Genomic DNA, 20729 nt, shown 5'->3' with positions numbered 1-20729 from the left:
TATAGAGATATACATGTGAAAAACACAAACAATATATTCTCATGTACCAGGAAGGTGTTATAACACCGCGGCAGGCCTAGAACTTATGCCTAAACCTACAATTATCAGTAATTAATATGAATATTAATTACCTGTTAGGAGATTTTTCTAATTCTCTTCTTGAAATCCACAATGAAAAATTTCACGTTCCACCATCTCACTGGGCCTCAGTCACCTGTAAATAGTCAAAGGTGTGATAATATGTTCCTGCTACATGCTATACACAAAGAAAAATATAACACTAGGGACAAAGTTACTTATTTCAGGTATAAGGATTGTGGTCAGTTTATTGTGAATCTGGTAGTCAGTCATTTGATAGTTTACTGTATATATTATGTTCAGTCATTCTACAGTATTCTATAAATGTTATAGTCAGAGTACAGTCTACTGGAAATGTGGTCAGACAATGCAAACCTAGCGTAAATGCTATGATCAGTCAGTCCATAAACTGGTGTAAAAGTTTTGGTCCGCCAGTCAACAGTCCACTGTAAAAGTGGTCTAATAGTCCACATTCTAGTGTAAATGTTGTGTTCATTCAGTCCATAGTCTTCTGGTCTACTGGAAATGTGTTCAGAAATTCCACACCTAGCATAAATGCTGTGGTCAGTCAGTCCTTAGACTAGTGTAAATATTATAGTCAGGCAGTGCAAACTTTACTGGAAATGTGGTCAGGCAGTCAAAATCTAGTGAAAATGACGAGGTCAGTAAGGCCTTAAACAAGTGCAAATGCTGTGGTCAGTCAGTATTCAAACTAATGTAAATGCTGTGATCATTCATCCAAAGACTAGATTAAAAGTTTTGATCTGTCAGTCCAAGGTCTACTGTAGATGTGGCCAATCAGTCCACAGTCTACTATAAATGCTGTGGTCAGTCAGTCCACTGTCTAGTCTAAATGAAATGCTCATTCAGACCATAGTGTCACGATCTCCATTCTGTTCCTGTCTGCTATGTTACTTTGTGTAGAAGCGGTCAGTCTGTTTTGGTTGTGCTGGGTCTGAGCTGCAATCATCTGTTGTCACTTTACTTGATTACTCCTCTACTTAAGCATGCTGGCGGCTCAATCCAGTGTCAATCGTACATTTGCTGCTGCCTGTGTAAGACTGATTCGTGCTGAGTCTGTGCTGCCATCATCTGTGTTCACTTTTCCTGAGTAGTCCTCTACTTAAGCATGCTGGCTCCTCCATCCAGTGTCAATCGTACACTTGCTGCTGCCTGTGTAAGACTGATTCATGCTGAGTCTGTGCTGCAATCATCTGTATTCACTTTCCTTGAGAAGTCCTCTACTTAAGCATGCTGGCTCCAACATCCAGTGTCAATCGTACACTTGCTGCTGCCTGTGTAAAACTTAAGCATGCTGGCTCCTCTATCCAGTGTCAATCGTACACTTGCTGCTGCCTGTGTCAGACTGATCCATGATGCGTCTGTGCTGCAATCATCTGTGTTCACTTTCCATGTTGGCTCCTCCATCCAGTCTCAATCGTACACTTGCTGCTGCCCGTGTAAGACTGATCCGTTCTGGGTCTGTGCTGCAATCATCTGTGTTCACTTTCCTTGAGTAGTCCTCTACTTAAGCATGCTGGCTCCTCCATCCATTCTCAATCGTACACTTGCTGCTGCCTGTATAAGACTGATCCGTGCTGGGTCTGTACTGAAATCATCTGTGTTCACTTTCCTTGAGAAGTCCTCTACTTAAGCATGCTGGCTCCAACATCCAGTGTAAATCATACACGTTGTGCTGCCTGTTTAAGACTGATCCCTCTGTGCTCTGTGCCTGACCCAGCCTGATTTTATTTCCTTCCCGGACTTAGACTCTTTGCTTGTGACCTGACTTCTCATGTGCCTGCTCCCTGTAAACTGTCTTGTCTTTCTGGTATTCCTGACCTCGGCTAATAAATTGGTTTAAGTCTCTGAGTCCCCCTTGTTGTACTGCACCATTTCCTGGACCTGACCTTAGATTGTTTGACCTCCTTTTACTTATTCAGTAAGTAGTGTATATTTTTCTTTCTGTTATTGTAGTCTTTCTCTCCACTTCTGGGGCTAACATTTACTATAGTGACTCGCATCACACAAAGTCTCTTGGTCTACTGGAAATGTGGTCAGGAATTTCACACCAAGCTAAATACTATGGCAAGTCAGTCCATAAAGTAGTGTAAAACTTTTGGTCCACCAGTCCACAGTTCAATGTAAAAGTGGTCTGTCAGTCCACATTCTAGTGTAAATGTTGCGTTCATTCAGTCCATAGTCTTCTAGTCTACTGGAAATGTGGTCAGAAATTCCACACCTAGCACAAAAATGCTGTGGTCAGTCAGTCCACAGTCTATTGTAAATGTTATGGTCATTCAGTCCATAGTCTTTTGGTCTACTGGAAATGTGGTCAGGAATTTCACAACTAGCTAAATGTTCTGGCAAGTCAGTCAATAAACTAGTGTAAATCTATTGGACCACCAGTCCACAGTCGAATGTAAAAGTGGTCTGTTAGTCCACATTCTAGTGTAAATGTTGCGTTCATTCAGTCCATAGTCTTCTAGTCTACTGGAAATGTGGTCAGAAATTCCACACCTAGCACAAAAATGCTGTGGTCAGTCAGTCCACAGTCTATTGTAAATGTTATGGTCATTCAGTCCATAGTCTTTTGGTCTACTGGAAATGTGGTCAGGAATTTCACAACTAGCTAAATGTTATGGCAAGTCAGTCAATAAACTAGTGTAAAACTATTGGACCACCAGTCCACAGTCGAATGTAAAAGTGGTCTGTTAGTCCACATTCTAGTGTAAATGTTGCGTTGATTCAGTCCATAGTCTTCTAGTCCACTGGAAATGTGGTTAGAAATTCCACACCTAGCATATAGGCTGTGGTCAGTCAGTCCACAGTCTATTGTAAATGTTGTGGTCATTCAGTCCATAGTCTTTTGGTCTACTGGAAATGTGGTCAAGAATTCCACACCTAGCGTAACTGCTGTGCTCAGTCAGTACTTAGACTACTGTAAATGCTTGGATCAATTAGCCCATGCAATACTGTAAAACATTTTGTCCGTCAGTCTACAGTCTGATGTAAATGTGGCCAGTCAGTCCACAGTCTGTTGTAAATGATGTCATCAGTGGGTTTACTATCTAGTTTAAATGCTGTGGTCCATCAGTCCACAATCTACTGTAAATTCTTTGTTCAGTTGGTTCACAGTCTATTGTAAATGTTGTTGTTATCCGATCCAAAGTCTAGAGGAAATGCTGTGGTCAGTCAACAGTCTAGAGTAAATGTTGTTAGTCTATCCACAGTCTAGTGGAAATGCTGTGGTCAGTTGCTCCACAGCCTAGTGTAAATGATGATATCAGTCTCTTGTAATTGAGGCATTGAATGTTACACCGCTGATAAGAAGCCTATTCTAGGAAACATAAGAATGTTTTCTTATTTTAGAAGACAGAGGATAAGGAGAAATGTTCCTTACATCTGTACCTGAAATATGGTTGTATTATACTAGGAGTTGTGTATAGAGATATACATGTGGAAAACACAAACCATATATTCTCATGTACCAGGAAGGTGTTATAACACCGCGGCAGGCCTAGAACTTATGCCTAAACCTACAATTATCAGTAATTAATATGAATATTAATTACCTGTTAGGAGATTTTTCTAATTCTCTTCTTGAAATCCACAATGAAAAATTTCACGTTCCACCGTCTCACTGGGTCTCAGTCACCTGTAAATAGTCAAAGGTGTGATAATATGTTCCTGCTGCATGCTATACACAAAGAAAAATATAACACTAGAGACAAAGTTACTTATTTCAGGTATAAGGATTGTGGTCAGTTTATTGTGAATCCGGTAGTCGGTCATTTGATAGTTTACTGTATATATTATGTTCAGTCATTCTACAGTATTCTATTAATGTTATAGTCACTGCTGGCAAAAAATGAGTAACTAGTACTCACAGACCACTATAACACAACCAATATAAAACCAATAAAGTTTATTGAAAAGTATTCTAAAAGGTACATATCATACCATGTGAGGATCTCAAAAGTAATCAGTCAAAGTTCCATATAAACACAGTGGTAACATCTCATTAAATATAACTTAACATTGAAAGTCTGTATGAATCTATATTTGTCCCATATGAGGCTTCTCAGAAACATCCTTTAAGGTTATCTTCAATATATTACTGCCCGGATGATGAGAATTCGACATTAAGAACATCTAGAAGTATATTAAAGTGAATCAATGCTTACCCATTCTGTGTACCACTGGCAGGAACGCCCCGACGCGCGTTTCGCCTACGTGCTTTCTCAAGGGGAGTGTACACTCCCCTTGAGAAAGCACGTAGGCGAAACGCACTTCGGGGCGTTCCTGCCAGTGGTACACAGAATGGGTAAGCATTGATTCACTTTAATATACTTCTAGATGTTCTTAATGTCGAATTCTCATCATCCGGGCAGTAATATATTGAAGATAACCTTAAAGGGTGTTTCTGAGAAGCCTCATATGGGACAAATATAGATTCATACAGACTTTCAATGTTAAGTTATATTTAATGAGATGTTACCACTGTGTTTATATGGAACTTTGACTGATTCCTTTTGAGATCCTCACATGGTATGATATGTACCTATTAGAATAATTTTTAATAAACTTTATTGGTTTTATATTGGTTGTGTTATAGTGGTCTGTGAGTACTAGTTACTCATTTTTTGGCAGCAATATTTAATTGTCCACTATCTGTGATTTTGTTGGATACTATCAATGGAGAAGTAGTTACAACAATGCTTCAGGCTGAGATTAGTTATTTTTGTTTTTTGAATCTGTATTTTGAAATGTTATAGTCAGACAACAGTCTACTGGAAATGTGGTCAGACAATGCAAACCTAGCGTAAATGCTATGATCAGTCAGTCCATAAACTAGTGTAAAAGTTTTGGTCCGCCAGTCAACAGTCCACTGTAAAAGTGGTCTAATAGTCCACATTCTAGTGTAAAATGTTATGTTCATTCAGTCCATAGTCTTCTGGTCTACTGGAAATGTGTTCAGAAATTCCACATCTAGCATAAATGCTGTGGTCAGTCACTCCTTAGACTAGGGTAAATACTATAGTCAGGCAGTGCAAACTTTACTGGAAATGTGGTCAGGCAGTCAAAATCTAGTGAAAATGACGAGGTCAGTAAGGCCTTAAACAAGTGCAAATGCTGTGGTCAGTCAGTATTCAAACTAATGTAAATGCTGTGATCATTCATCCAAAGACTAGATTAAAAGTTTTGATCTGTCAGTCCAAGGTCTACTGTAGATGTGGCCAATCAGTCCACAGTCTACTATAAATGCTGTGGTCAGTCAGTCCACTGTCTAGTCTAAATGAAATACTCATTTAGACCATAGTGTCACGATCTCCATTCTGTTCCTGTCTGCTATGTTACTTTGTGTAGAAGCGGTCAGTCTGTTTTGGTTGTGCTGGGTCTGTGCTGCCATCATCTGTGTTCACTTTTCCTGAGTAGTCCGCTACTTAAGCATGCTGGCTCCTCCATCCAGTGTCAATCGTACACTTGCTGCTGCCTGTGTAAGACTGATTCGTGCTGAGTCTGTGCTGCCATCATCTGTGTTCACTTTTCCTGAGTAGTCCTCTCCTTAAGCATGCTGGCTTCTCCATCCATTGTCAATCGTACACTTGCTGCTGCCTGTGTCAGACTGATCCGTGCTGGGTCTGTGCTGCAATCATCTGTGTTCACATTCCTTGAGTAGTCCTCCACTTAAGCATGATGGCTCCAGCATCCAGTGTCAATCGTACACTTGCTGCTGCCTGTGTAAAACTGATTTGTGCTGAGTCTGTGCTGCCATCATCTGTGTTCACTTTTCCTGAGTAGTCCTCTACTTAAGTATACTGGCTCCTCCATCCAGTGTCAATCGTACACTTGCTGCTGCCTGTGTAAGACTGATCCGTGCTGGGTCTGTCCTGCAATCATCTGTGTTCACTTTCCTTGAGTAGTCCTCTACTTAAGCATGCTGGCTCCTCCATCCAGTGTCAATCGTACACTTGCTGCTGCTTGTGTAAGACTGAAGCATACTGGCTCCTCCATCCAGTGTCAATCGTACACTTGCTGCTGCCTGTGTAAGAATTAAGCATGCTGGATCCTCTATCCAGTGTCAATCGTACACTTGCTGCTGCCTGTGTCAGACTGATCCATGCTGCGTCTGTGCTGCAATCATCTGTGTTCACTTTCCATGTTGGCTCCTCCATCCTGTGTCAATCGTACACTTGCTGCTGCCCGTGTAAGACTGATCCATTCTGGGTCTGTGCTGCAATCATCTGTGTTCACTTTCCTTGAGTAGTCCTCTACTTAAGGATGCTGGCTCCTCCATCCAGTGTCAATCGTACACTTGCTGCTGCCTGTGTCAGACTGATCCATGCTGGGTCTGTGCTGCAATCATCTGTGTTCACTTTCCTTGAGTAGTCCTCTACTTAAGTATGCTGGCTCCTCTCTCCAGTGTCAATCGTACTCTTGCTGCTGCCTGTGTAAGACTTAAGCATACTGGCTCCTCTATCCAGTATCAATCGTACACTTGCTGCTGCCTGTGTAAGACTGATCCGTGCTGGGTCTGTGCTGCAATCATCTGTGTTCACTTTCCTTGAGTAGTCCTCTACTTAAGCATGCTGGCTCCTCCATCCAGTGTCAATCGTACACTTGCTGCTGCCTGTGTAAGACTGATTCCTCTGTGCTCTCTGTCTGACCCAGCCTGACTTTATTCCTTCCCTGGACTTAGATTCTTTGCTTGTGACCTGATTTCTGTTGTGCAAGCTCCCTGTAAACTGTCTTGTCTTTCTGGTATTCCTGACCTCGGCTAGTAAATTGGTTTAAGTCTCTGACTACCTTTTGTTGTACTGCACCATTTCCTGGACCTGACCTTGGATTGTATGACCTCCTTTTACTTATTCAGTAAGTAGTGCATATTTTTTCTTTCTGTTATTGTAGTCTTTCTCTCCTCTTCTAGGGCTAACATTTACTATAGTGACTCGCATCACACATAGTCATTTGGTCTACAGGAAATGTGGTCAGTAATTCCATACCTAACTAAATGCTATGGCAAGTTTGTCTAGTCCATATACTAGTGTAAAATTGTTGGTCTGCCAATCCACAGTTCACTGTAAAAGTGGTCTGTCAATCCACAATCTAGTGTAAATATTGTGTTCATTCAGTCCATAGTCTTCAAGTCCACTGGAAATGTGGTCAGAAATTCCACAGCTTGCATAAATGCTGTGGTCAGTCAGTCCACAGTCTAGTGCAAATGTTATGGTCATTCAGTCCATAGTCTTTTGGTCCACTGGAAATGTCAAGAATTCCACACCTAGCATAACTGCTGTGCTCAGTCAGTCCTTAGACTACTGTAAATGCTTCGATCAGTTAGCTCATGGACTAAGGTATAACTTTTTGTCCGTCAGTCTAGAGTCTGATGTAAATGTGGCCAGTCAGTCCACAGTCTGGTGTAAATGATGTCGTCAGTGGGTCTACTATCTGGTTTAAAGCTGTGGTCCATCAGTCCACAGTCTACTGAAATTTCTTTGTTCAGATGGTTCACAGTCAAGTGTAAATGTTGTTGTTAGTCTGTCTACAGTCTACTGGAAATGCTGTGGTCAGTTGCTCCACAGCCTAGTGTAAATGATGAGACCAGTCTCTTGTAATCAAGGCATTGAATGTTACACCGCTGATAAGAAGCCAATTCTATGAAACAGAACGTTTTCTTATTTCTATTTTAGAAGACAGAGGATAAGGAGAAATGTTCCTTACATCTGTACCTGAAATATGGTTGTATTATACTAGGAGTTGTGTATAGAGATATACATGTGAAAAACACAAACAATATATTCTCATGTACCAGGAAGGTGTTATAACACCGCGGCAGGCCTAGAACTTATGCCTAAACCTACAATTATCAGTAATTAATATGAATATTAATTACCTGTTAGGAGATTTTTCTAAGTGTCTTCTTGAAATCCACAAGGAAAAATTTCACGTTCCACCATCTCACTGGGCCTCAGTCACCTGTAAATAGTCAAAGGTGTGATAATATGTTCCTGCTACATGCTACACACAAAGAAAAACATAACACTAGGGACAAAGTTACTTATTTCAGGTATAAGGATTGTGGTCAGTTTATTGTGAATCCGGTAGTCAGTCATTTGATAATTTACTGTATATATTATGTTCAGTCATTCTACAGTATTCTATAAATGTTATAGTCAGACTACAGTCTACTGGAAATGTGGACAGACAACGCAAACCTAGCGTAAATGCTATGATCAGTCAGTCCATAAACTGGTGTAAAAGTTTTGGTCCGCCAGTCAACAGTCCACTGTAAAAGTGGTCTAACAGTCCACATTCTAGTGTAAATGTTGTGTTCATTCAGTCCATAATCTTCTGGTCTACTGGAAATGTGTTCAGAAATTCCACACCTAGCATAAATGCTGTGGTCAGTCAGTCCTTAGACTAGTGTAAATATTATAGTCAGGCAGTGCAAACTTTACTGGAAATGTGGTCAGGAATTCATCTGTTAGATTGAATTTAGATGTAAATCTGAAAAAGGAATCCGTTTTCCCTGTTTTATAACGTTAATAAAATAGGCAATCCCTTTATTTCTCCAGGTATTAAATTCTCCCAATTTCATTAACTTCAGTGAAAGGGAATTATGCCATATCGTAGTAAAGGGTACGATACCCTTTGCCCTAGTAATCTTTCTTAGCCACATGCAGCATGTACAGTTCACACCGAAGGACATATTGATTACAATTTCAGTTCATTCAGTGGGAATATTAGATTCCAACATTGATAAAAGACAAGTGTATTCTTCTTAGCATATTAGTCACAAAAGCACTAATGTCATAAATATCCAAGTTCACAATACTGACTTTGACATGACAAGTACAACTTTATATTGGAAGACCTCAACCATCATGAATCGTCACAAAAGTTAATTACTCCTGCCAATATAAAGTTTGTCCCATTCTGCAAAAATTATGCCCACATACAGGGAAAATAATTGCTTGATATCAGCCAACACTTTTTTCTCATCGATCATGTTTTTGTTCTGCTAAATATTATTTATGTCATCAATATGAAGGCTAATATGTAACAGACAAATGTCCCCCCTTATCTGCTACTAAAACCCCAGTCTAGTAGTTAGGGATTACATATAAGAAATATGACAAATGACCCCCCACCTCCACTGTATACTGTATAATAATAGAAAGCCTTTACAGAACATGGAGACCTGAGCAAAAATCTTTTCTGCTCAATAATTCGGATTTCCTTACCTCTCCTGTGTCATCTAGTCCTCTTTCTCCCCTGCTGTTTGTGTGCACCCCTGTGATGACAATGGCCTGGCCTGTAACTCCACAGCACCGAGTTCTAACATTATGTTATTAAGCCTTTATGACATCATAAAAGAAGAGAAGCAAAGGAACCTGGGGACCATGTTGTCCTGTGGGCGCATACAGCCTGCTGCTTCCTTACCAGCAATTTACAAATGCTCTGTACATCTCTAAACTTCAGTTTGCAGTAGAGTAACATGGATCTGATTTAAAAGCACATTTTTATAAAATAAAAAAAGATTTATCAATTTTTAAAAATGTTTTAAAAAAAGCTAAATTTGCTCCCTTCATTGTAAAGTGTTGCAGTATTTTTGCAGAAATATTGCTCATCAATGCAAACATTCAGATTGTAGCTTTAATGTTATTGTCACTGGTAAAATATGTGGCTGGTTGTAATGGGGCCTCGTGTAACCACCATAATTCCAGGAAGAGCAGGAGGTGTTACAGGAGCTAAGGGAACACACACAGTCACCGAGTTATGAGAGTCTTTAACTTTGATATAAAGCGCAGTGTGAATTGCTGAAACACACTGAATAAAGCCATGTATGACACATGTCTGCAACAAATAGACCGCTCTGCAGACTGATTCATTCTCTATGGGACCGAATACAGCGATATCTCAGGCAGTTCAATAGAGAATGAATGAAGCAGAGGTTTATATGCTGCACCTCCAACCTGCTTTCTTGAGATCAGTGAGGGGTTGAATCTCCACCAATCAGAAAGTAATCATCTATCCTATGCTAGAAAACTAATGATGATATTTGGATGCAATCCGATCCAAGGTCCTTTTGTATTTGAGGATATAAGTCCTTAATTACATTAGTTTAACTTGTTGTCCTATAATTAGCATGTATTCTGATAATTCTAATTAATTATAGTAGTTACCTGTCCAGAGTCACCTCTTGCACATCTTCATGCTTCACCGCAATCGGACCAACTGCACAAGTGATTGGAAAATAGAGCTGAAGGTTCTAAGTGATTGTGACATCAACTATCTATGACATCATCAGTGATGACAAACATAGGATTCTGGAAAGGACATTGGATGGTTGCATAAAGTGTCACAATGGTGGAGGGTGCACAAGAAATTATAAGGGCTGATATTTAAGGAGTTAATAAAAATCCACCTGGTCACCCCCCTATAATAATAATAGCACTATACTACACACGGCTTCTTAATTGGAAGGCTGTCTGATCATAGCTTATTGAAGGATGATTGATTCAACATGGTGAATATAAGAATTATTAAAAAGAAAAGTATAAACTACCCTGTAGTCAGAGTTCTTGGCAATGATGGCTTCATCATGAAATGCCAAAATCTGAAAAACCCGATGTACATTTCTACTTATACTGACCAGTTGTACAGATACATGCAAGATTGTTTTCCTCCACTACCCGATAAAACAACCAACCAGCTTTAGTGGTATACAATGGCTCCTGTGTACATAGCCCCAAAACATCACCCATCACCTATCCAACCTTAACTGGTCAACTTAGTAAGTGGAACATTATGTAATGGATACAATACATACAATGCACAATGCAAATCATACATACAATGTAATGAAACACCTTCCTGTACCCGAGGTACATTCCTCAAAACCTAGTGCAAATTTTCAAATAAAAAAATGAATATATATATATATATATTTGCCAAGCCTCTGTCAATCAGTTCAGAGTGCAGCCAACACATGTATATAGGTGTGTTCATTTGGAATGACATCACAAGATGTTCAATCAATAAAGTGCAATTTATATATTTAAAAATATAACAGCAATAAAAATCACAAGTGAAAACATGAGAAAAAATACATATAGTGATATATTGTCAATAATGTCGAACAAATCTGTATCAGTTTGCAAATAAACCAAAATAATTGTTTGTTTAAACATAGGACCGGTGTGCACAGGTGATCACACTTAGGCTAGGTTCACATTGCGTTAATGTGTGCACGCTAACGGACAGCGTTGCACGGCGAAAATGTCGCAATTAACGCCGTGCAACGGGTCCGTTAGCGCACCCATTGACAGCAATGTAAATTTCGCCTGTAGCGCATCGCTAGCGCGTGCCTTATTCGGCTCGTGCTAGCGATGTGCCGTTCTTCTGTGATGCACCACGGACGCTGCTTGCAGCGTCCGCGGCGCGCCCGAGGTCCGTTCCCCGCTCTCGCAGATCGGGGATCTGCTAGAGCGGGTGCGTTAACGCGACCCCTAAACGCGGCCCCGAAAAAAACATTGCGTTAGCGCAATCCACTAGCGCTAAATGGATTGCCCTAACGCAATGTGAACCTAGCCTTAGTGTTATGTATATAATATATATATATTTTTTAAGGAATAAGGGCAAGTTGGACACCCTTTCTTTTCCACTGTTCCACTAGGAACTGTAACATCATCTGCGAAACACATATTTTGCACTACCCGACCCATACGCTGCATTCTCCACGTATCGAGGCCTTCATTTCCACAAAGTAAATATCATTAACCTCTTCCTGACCAATCCTTTCATGCGCACTCTATGCCTATCCTGTGTCTGCTACCATGCTTATCAATCAAAAAAAAAGCTGGTCTTGAGGCTTCACAATTTTGCTGGGAAGCCAGTAATCGGGATGCAGATATTCGTGAGCTGGTGTTGGACTTGTTGCGATTCATACTCACACATAATTTTTTTACATTCAAGGATCAGTTTTTCTTACAGAGGTGTGGTACAGCAATGGGAGCGGTGTGTGAGCCCTCCTATGCAGACCTCTTTCTTGGATTTTGGGAGAGGGGTTTGTTGATGGATGGTGCATACGCCGCTCCGCAGATCCTTGGGTCGCTTCGATTTATAGATGATATTTTGTTTATTTGGCAGGGCTCTGCCATGGAATTTGATACCTTTATGATGGGTTTGAATCTCAATGAGTCCAACATCAGACTCCTCTACCACTATGATCGAAGGGTAATTTCTTTCCTTGATGTGGAGCTCAGAGTGGAGGATGATGGTTCAGTATATACTAATATGTATCATAAAAAAAATCTGCCAATTCACTTTTGCATGCGTCTTCTGCACATCTGGGCTCCAAAATCAATGCTATTCCTACTGGCCAATTTTTTGGGGCTCGGAGAATTTGCTCTTCACATGTTTTGTTTGAGGGACAGGCCAGAGACCTTGAGCAGAGACTCAGGGATCAGGGATACAGCCACAGGAGTATAAAAAAGGCTATTTAAGAGCTGAAAAAACATCAAGAGTGGATCTCTTGGCCCCACAAAGAAGCAAATATTTTTAGCAGCAACAAATTGCCTAATAAAAACCAATTAAAAGAAAAATAAGAATAAAAAATAAAAATAATCACCAAAGTAATAATAATAAAAAATCAGCATAAAAAATTATCATAAAAAATAAGGAAAAAAAATACAGATAGACGTCTAGTTAGTAACTTTCTCAATCATGAGGTTCAGACTCTCAGGGGCCAGTGTACCAAGCTTAACCCCTTCATGATTTTGGGATTTTTCGTTTTTCCGTGTTCGTTTTTCGCTCCCCTCCTTCCCAGAGCCATAACTTTTTTATTTTTCCGTAAATTTGGCCATATGAGGGCTTATTTTTTGCAGGACGAGTTGTACTTTTGATCGACATCATTGATTTTACCATGTCGTGTACTAGAAAACGGGGAAAAAATTCCAAGTGCAGTGAAATTGCAAAAAAAGTGCAGTCCCACACTTGTTTTTTGTTTGGCTTTTTTGCTAGGTTCACCAAATGCTAAAACTGACCTGCCATTATGATTGTCCAGGTCAGTACGAGTTCATAGACACCTTACATGACTAGGTTATTTTTCACCTAAGTGGTGAAAAAAAAATCCAAACTGTGCAAAAAAAAAAAAATAAATAAAATTGCGCCATTTTCCGATACTCGTAGCGTCTCCATTTTTCGTGATCTGGGGTCGGTTGAGGGCTTATTTTTTGCGTGCCGAGCTGGCGTTTGTAATGATAGCATTTTGGTGCAGATACTTTCTTTTGATCGCCCGTTATTGCATTTTAATGCAATATCGCGGCGACCAAAAAAACGTAATTCTGGTGTTTCGATTTTTTTTCTCGTTACGCTGTTTAGTGATCAGGTTAATGCTTTTTTTTTATTGATAGATCGGGCGATTCTGAACACGGCGATACCAAATATGTGTAGGTTTGATTTTTTTTTATTGATTTATTTTGCTTGGGGCGAAAGGGGGGTGATTTAAACTTTTATGTTTTTTTTATTTTTTTCACTTTTTTTTTAACTTTTGCCATGCTTCTATAGCCTCCATAGGAGGCTAGAAGCAGGCACAACCCGATCGGCTCTGCTACATAACAGCAATCATCAGATCGCTGCTATGCAGCAGAAATGGAGGTGTGCTGTGAGCGCCGACCACAGGGTGGCGCTCACAGCTACCGAGGATCAGTAACCATAGAGGTCTCAAGGACCTCTATGGTTACTTTCCTGATGCATCGCCGACCCCCGATCATGTGACGGGGGTCGGCGATGACATCATTTCCGGCCGCCCGGCCGGATTCGGTAGTTAAATGCCGCTGTCTGCGTTTGACAGCGGCATTTAACTAGTTAATAGGCGCTGGCAGATCGCGATTCTGCCCGCACCTTTTGCGGGCACATATCAGCTGTTCAAAACAGCTGACATGTCCCGGCTTTGATGCGGGCTCACCACGGAGCCCTGCATCAAAGCGGGGGAGCCGACATCGGACGGTATAGTACGTCCGATGTCGGTAAGGGGTTAAAAATCCAGAAGCTTTCTTTTTTTATTAAACTTTTCAAACGGTCTGTTACATACTCAGGTATATGTTATCAACGAAAAAACAGATGATACAAGGTCATACACAGTATCATATAAAAATATAAACTTTATTGAAATTTACTAAAAACCAATGCATGGAGGTAATACACATAATGGCGCCACAGCGAAATACGCCGCAATAAACGCCATAGGCGCGTACACAGGGATACCAGTCCTCAATACCTAATATACATTTTAATTAAGGGTATAATCCAAAATACAGAATAAACAGAGCAAAAGAAACCTAAAAAATAAGAAAAACAAACTAAAGATATCAATATATAGCCTAATCACTATGTAATAGGCACTGAACTGCTGGCAGGAATGCACTAGAAATAGAAATAGTCAAAAGACCTTACGCAGAGGTACACCTGATATATTAACAGTGTACTATGTAAACATCCATATTGGATATAAGACCACTGTCACACAAAGTGGCCATGAGAGGCACCACTACCGGTCTATAGTGTACACAGATACCGCCGCAGAAAAGTACCCACCGCAAGAGGACTGGAACTCCCGTGGACGCGCCTCCGCCCCAACGCGCGTTTCGGTAATAAACCTTCGTCAGTGGGCATGCATACTAATAAAATAGTGAGTTTATAAAGAGACGACCCCAGAAGTATAGCCCACCATAACCCGGAAATAATGATGCCGTATCGTAGCAACCGGCACACTCCGAAAGACACAGACTGATGCCAGCGAACATAGGGGCCCCATGTGATCGAAGGCGACCAATCACAGCCACGGACGTGCGCAGGCGCAAGGACTCCAACCATCAACAAAGCGGCAAGTCTAATATACGCAGTGAGTAAAGTATTGAATAAACAAATAACTGAAAATAGGAGTAACAATCGGCAACTGATTAGATGCTTAGTATACCCACTGCAATCGATCAGATCTATCTAAATATGCTAATCTCGTAGCTAGTATGACAAAATAGAAACAAGAACCCGTCGTCATGACTACACAGACATAGCTAATATAGGGCTCAGGTAGATAACAAGACCAAAATACAAGCACCACCCCAATATATAGAAAAACACTATATAAGAGAGGTCACGATTACGGCAGGGTCACAAATATTTGCAACTATATTTAGGGGGTATATTATTAATATTACGTAATAGTGATATCACAAACAACTAATATAAATATAAATATAGACATAGCCCAAATAGTAACCCTCCCTCCAAAAAATATAGCAAGCATATATAATCAGAAAATCCGCCGCTGCGTAAATAACAATCATACGATTGAGGCTTAGTGAGGAGGAAAGCAGTCCATGATAATCCTTCAAAAAATGGCGTCTCAAATCCGGCAGGAGATAGCAGGTAAAGAAGACTTGATCTTTCACATAATGGCATCTCAGTCCCAACCGAAAATAGATGGTAAAGAAGACTTGATCCGGGAGGAGGAGTAGATGTGTACCAATATATATATATCACGAGGACGACTTCAACTAGAACAAACAAAACTGGTTAAAAATGAAAATAAAAATTTAAAAACAAAAGCAACAATTCCAATATGGCGCCAAACCACAGCAAAAACCAACAATCACAGAAATACTCAGGTATATGGTCAATAATTGTTAGTTGCATCGCTTTCCAATTTTTTTGGTGCATCAATAAAAAATGCTTCGATAGGCTGTGTAACATGAAGCCATTTTTTATGTTCTGTCTATGTTTATTTAGTCTCGCATGCATCGTTTGTATGTACAATATGTAGGCCGCACCATACAAACGCAACTAACAATTATTGACCATATATCTGAGTATGTAACAGACCGTTTGAATAGTTTAATAAAAAAAGAAAGCTTCTGGATTTTTAAGCTTGGTATACTGGCCCCTGAGGGTCTGAACCTCATGATTGAGAAAGTTACTAACTAGACGTCTCTTTGTATTTTTTTTTTCCTTATTTTTTATGATAATTTTTTATGCTGATTTTTTATTATTATTACTTTGGTGATTATTTTTATTTTTTATTCTTATTTTTCTTTTAATTGGTTTTTATTAGGTAATTTGTTGCTGCTAAAATCTTGTAACAAATGATACATGCCCACTATCTGTATGTTATATTTGCTGCTTTGCTGCTAAAATGTTGTAATAAATGATACATGCCCACTTTTTGTGTGTTACATTTGCATATGTAATTGCCACTGTTCTGTGATTTGTCCTTGTAAGGATAAATATTGCTTCCTTGCATATCATTAATAAATATCCACCTGAAGAAGACGGCGCACGCCGTTGAAACGCGTTGTGGTTTTACCCTAACTGGTGTCTGTGTTCTCTTTCTGCTCTCCTGAGACCGGCTATTCTGTTCCTGAAACAGTCCAATAGGACATATAAATGGAGAAATCTGAATGAGCGATCATGTCCTTTTTATAAGAATGGGTCATTCACATGATCTCGTTCAACATCCATTCGATCCACCACATCTTTTGAAGATCATCATACTGGTAAAAAGGGCTGCCCTGAAACAGACAGTGAGGGAACTCAATCTAACAAGAAAATAAACACGAGACAAAATGCTAAGAAAGGGCCTGTGGGTATACAGCCGGATACCAGGTCCCAAGGGGGCTACAGGTAATTACCGTATATACTCGAGTATAAGCCGACCCGAGTATAAGCCGACCCCCCTAATTTTGCCACAAAAAACTGGGAAAACTTATTGACTCGAGTATAAGCCTAGGGTGGAAAATGCAGCAGGTACCGGTGAATTTCAAAATTAAAAATAGATACTCCATACCGTTCATTATGGCCCCATAGATGCTCCACATAAAGCTGTGCCACATATAATGCTCTGCACCGTTCATTATGGCCCCATAGATGCTCCACATAAAGCTGTGCCACATATAATGCTCTGCACCGTTCATTATGGCCCCATAGATGCTCCACATAAAGCTGTGCCATATATACAATGCTCTGCACCGTTGCCCCATAGCTGTGCCATATATATAATGCTCTGCACCATTGCCCCATAGCTGTGCCATATAGTGCTCTGCACCGTCCATTATTGCCCCATAGCTGTGCCATATAGTGCTCTGCACCGTCCATTATTGCCCCATAGCTGCTGCTGCTGCTGCAATAAAAAAAAAAAACAAATACTCACCTGTCTTGCTTGCAGCTCCTCATGTCCCGTCCCAGCGTCTCTCTGCACTGACTGATCAGGCAGAGGGCAGCGCGCACACTATATGCGTCATCGCGCCCTCTGCCTGAACAGTCAGAGCGGAGAGACGCCGGGAAGATGGCGCGGTGCCCGGCGTGTGGAACGCGGACAGGTGAATATGTAATACTTACCTGCTCCCGGCGTCCCGCTCCTTCCCCCTGCCTGTCTTCGGTGCCGCAGCCTCTTCCTCTGTCAGCGGTCACCGGCACCGCTGATTAGAGAAATGAATTATGCGGCTCCGCCCCTATGGGGGGTGGAGCAGCCTATTCATTTCTCTAATGAGCGGTCCCAGGTGACCGCTCAGGGGAAGAGCTGCGGCACCCGGAGACAGTGTGACAGGCAGGGGGAGCGCCAGGATCGCCGGGACTAGGTAAGTATATGACAGTGCTCACCCGCCGACCCCACCACCGATCATGACTCGAGTATAAGCCGAGAGGGGCACTTTCAGCCCAAAAATTTGGGCTGAAAATCTCGGCTTATACTCGAGTATATACGGTAATCTATCTGATCATGCCCTCTCTACAGTTCAATTGAATGTATTAAGTAGAGGCCTAACATTTTCTCCCACTAATGTCTTTGATTATTTTGCAGCGTTAAAAGACCTCCATCTTTTTCCATGCAAACTTATTTTAAAGAAACTGCAATTCAAGGGTGAACACGGACAGGATGCCTTAAGTGGGGAGAAGAGAGAGGCTCTTCCAGTTCAGCGCTGTTCTCTATTATACTAGCGGTGCACGCGCACTCAACCATTTTCTCCTTTCTCTACCTGGCACTCTGATTCCCACTGCACACGTGCCGCTCACATGCTGCACCTTGGGCTTTTCCGTGAGAGCACTTCGGGCACGAGGTCTCCAGATATGACACTGGAGCTGTGTTTAACCTCCTCACTTCCTTCACAGTTCCACACCGCAACACTGGAAACACGCAAATTCTCTGCAACTTTCTCCCATATGCTGGGGTATGTGCGGTATACTTGTTCTGGTCTATTTCTCACGAGGGTTGTCTTTTGTTTCCCCTTTTATCCTCCATATCTTTATCAAATAGCGCAATAGCTGTATATAAATATTCCTGTCTCCATCATACCGCACCCAAGCACCAGTCGCCAATGGATAATTTTCACAGGTAGTGATTCAGTGTAACCTGTTCCACTATTAGTTATTCCTATGGGTCTATTTTGCAATGCATTGTCTTTGACTAGGGCTGTACTGTTGCCTTTTCTTTTTCCCCGCCCTTGTTTTTTCTTGTTTTTCTTATTTTTCCTATTTTTCTCATTTTTCCTCACTTCATCCTGTGAACTGAGACACTGGTGTTATTGATGAGAATAAATATAATAAATAAATAAATAGTTCCACCTTCTATGAGTCACCCTTGGCTCTTTTCATTTAATCTCGGTTCGCCCTGGTATTGTGTCTCCACACTGTGGTGATTGCTGGTACTCCTAACCAAAAGGATTTTTACGTTATTTCCCTTTTTTTCTTCCTCTTTTTCTTCCTCTTTCTTTCTACATCCCATGCTGGATCTTATTTCTTTTTTCTTTTTTTACATACTTTTGTGATGGACAAGTTAAGGTTGTCTTTCTTCTGTTATGATTTGTTCTTTGTGAGAACAAACAACTATACATACTCAATTTATGTTTTTTTTTTTCTTTTTATGATATAACACAATGGTTTTGCTGGGTATATGATGAAGTTAATCACATTTATGCTATTATGTTCATATACTTATAGACACCCATGATAAAGGCAATGATGCCGAAACGTTGGATGGATTGATGTCTGTATATTCTATTGTAACAACCCTGCTGGCATCACTGCATGGCCTCCCATCCCCCACCCACCTTAGGCCTCTTTCACACTTCAGTTGTTTGGCGTCAGTCTAAATCCGCCATTTTCCTCAAAAAACGGATCTGTTTTTTTTTCGACGGATCCATTTTTTTTCCCCATAGACTTGCATTAGCGACGGATTGTGACAGATGGTCGTCCATTCCATCCGTCATGCGACGGATCCGTCAAAATTTGGACGGTCATTGCAACGTTTTTTGTCTGCGTTGAAATGGCGGATCGCGACGGATTCGTCGCGTCCGTCATTTCATAGAATGGCCATCTATGGGCGACAGATCCGTCGCGACCGTCATTTCGGCGGATCCATCGCCCCAATCCGTTTTTTCAATTTTTTTCAATTGCGCATGCTCCAAAAAGTATATACAACCCCCGAGTAACGGATCCGTCAAAAAAACGGATCCGTTACATCCGTTTTTTCAACTATTGTGACGGATCCGTCGATCCGTCATTATGTCGGAAGTGACTGACGCCAAAAAACTGAAGTGTGAAAGAAGCCTTACACACCAACTTACGCACTATTCTGGGTCATGTTCTGAGTTCTGTCTGCTGCTGGCTCCATGCTGTGTGCCTCATGCCTTCTGCCTGCTCTTTGCTTTCTTCCTGGCTGTGTGCTTAGGATGACGGCCCCGGCACTTCCTGATTCTTGTAGTGTCAGTGTGTGCACCTTCCTAAGGTGTCCCCAGCCAATTGCCAAGAGGCCTCAAGTACTTAAGGCACTCCCACCCCTAGGGGAATGCCTGAGCAACTTCCTTCCTCAATTAGTTTTTCGCTGCTGAGGTGCCAGGTCCCGTCTCTATCTCCCGTATCTACAACCCAGTGGGGCATCGTACCCTGGCCTGTGTCCTTGTTTCTGTGCCTGGTCCTGTTTCTGACCCTGTCTTAACCTAGTCCTATTCTTGTGTCAATTTGTATCCCTGTCTTTAGCCTTCCCTATCTCTCTGTATGTTTCATTGTGTTCACTCCTTCTGCTCCCAGTCCTGCCTCCAGTGGTTCTGCTCCCCCTCTGGTGACTTTGCCTGCACACTGCTCTGCATCCTGTGACTTTGCTCTGCTCTCGGCTTCGCACTCTGTGGCTTTGCTCTGCATTCGGCGCCGCACTCTGTGGCTTTGCTCTGCATTCGGCGCCGCACTCTGTGGTTTTGCTCTGCTCTCGGCTTCGCACTCTGTGGCTTTGCTCTGCACTCTGCGGCATTGCTCTGCTCTCGGCTCCGCACTCTGCAGCTTTGCTCTGCTCTCTGCTCTGCACTCTGTGGCTTTGCTCTGCTCTCGGCTCTGCACTCTGTGGCTTTGCTCTGCTCTCGGCTCTCCTCAGCTTTTGCTCTGCTCATTTCTCGCTCTGCGGCACCGCTCTGCTCTCGCTCTGCAGCTCCGCTCCTTGCGGCTCTGCCTTGCTCCACTCCTTGCGGTTCCGCCTTGCTCCACTCCTTGCTGTTCTGCTCCGCTCTCATTCCGCACCTCACGGGCCTTTGTCCTTACTGTCTGAACAGGTCCTTACCTGTTCCCATATATCTCATACCTGTCTGTGCTCCTGTCCTCCC

This window comes from Ranitomeya variabilis, chromosome 6 (genome assembly GCF_051348905.1).
Source record: "Ranitomeya variabilis isolate aRanVar5 chromosome 6, aRanVar5.hap1, whole genome shotgun sequence".
Classification (NCBI taxonomy): domain Eukaryota; kingdom Metazoa; phylum Chordata; class Amphibia; order Anura; family Dendrobatidae; genus Ranitomeya; species Ranitomeya variabilis.
The sequence above is the reverse complement of the archived record's forward strand: the minus strand, read 5'-3'. Positions refer to the sequence as shown.